The sequence below is a fragment of the Aplysia californica genome, unplaced genomic scaffold, assembly GCF_000002075.1.
Source record: "Aplysia californica isolate F4 #8 unplaced genomic scaffold, AplCal3.0 scaffold01241, whole genome shotgun sequence".
NCBI classification, from domain to species: domain Eukaryota; kingdom Metazoa; phylum Mollusca; class Gastropoda; order Aplysiida; family Aplysiidae; genus Aplysia; species Aplysia californica.
Genome location: NW_004798511.1, coordinates 121,981 through 122,972, shown reverse-complemented (window position 1 = coordinate 122,972; position 992 = coordinate 121,981). Strand labels below are relative to the sequence as shown.

General features: G+C 35.5%; 1 protein-coding gene across 1 annotated transcript in view; it reads right to left on the bottom strand.

Annotated features, from left to right (window-relative positions):
- Positions 1-992, bottom strand: part of LOC101850298 (general transcription factor 3C polypeptide 1) — a gene marked incomplete at its 3' end in the record, with an annotated part of 54,328 nt that overhangs the window by 39,043 nt on the left and 14,293 nt on the right.

Sequence of the window (992 nt, the reverse complement as noted above, 5' to 3'; positions counted from 1 at the left end):
AAGTGCCGAAGATTAGAGGTGTTACAAGAGAGTAACGAGCAGAAAAAGAAGGAGAGATAAGGACGATAGATGTTTGATACTCCAACCACCCACTCGAGTAGTTAAGGTATTGAATACAGAGAGATGGAAAATAATGCTCAACTGCAGCGACTTAGTTGCACGACAGCGTGCAAAGTAGTCGAGATTAGAATAAAAATGTTTTAGTATTAATGCCCACATATTATGTATAAAGGGCTTGTAAACAAATTATATGTTAAATTTGTCAGTACTGAGTTTTAAACTCGACGTCCTGTGAAGTTACCACACAATAATAAAGAAAGAAATTGCAATAAGCACAGTCAAATAAGCCGTAGTTTGTACAGCATAAAAATATCATCCGTATAGCGCAATATTCCTGTTCAAAAGCAAGCTCTATGCCGTTTACAATCTATATCATCCCCCCCAGCAGACAGGAAAGCATTCAAAAAGAGTCTCAAAATCCTGAAAAGCATACAATGCAGTCAAGACGTTGATTACAGAGAGGTGGGAAATTAGAGGTGATGTGAAAGAAATATATTTATCATAAGTACATTCAAACAAGCCCTAGTTTGTATCATTGAACACCACCAGCAAAAACGCTTAGGTTTACCTTAGCGGTACGATTAAGGGAGGACAAAATCACAAAATGCAACCATAAAAAACTTGTAAGAAGTGTTTGACGAAAATCGGACGTCTGCAAATATTCTTTCATAGATCGCTTTTGATAAATAATAGAACATACCTGTGTTAGTGATAGTCCATTCGGTCCACTCTCATCTATAATCTTCTTGATTTGACTTAGAGTTGACAAATGATACAGAGGGTAACCTATAGAGTTGAGAAAATAAAAAAGTCAATTATTAGGAGAAGGTCTTTTTTTTTTAAAGACTGATCTATATCAATTGGCACACACGAATATCTATCAGTACCAAGTACACTGCTTTACTAGTAACTAGCTTAATTTTATCAAAACT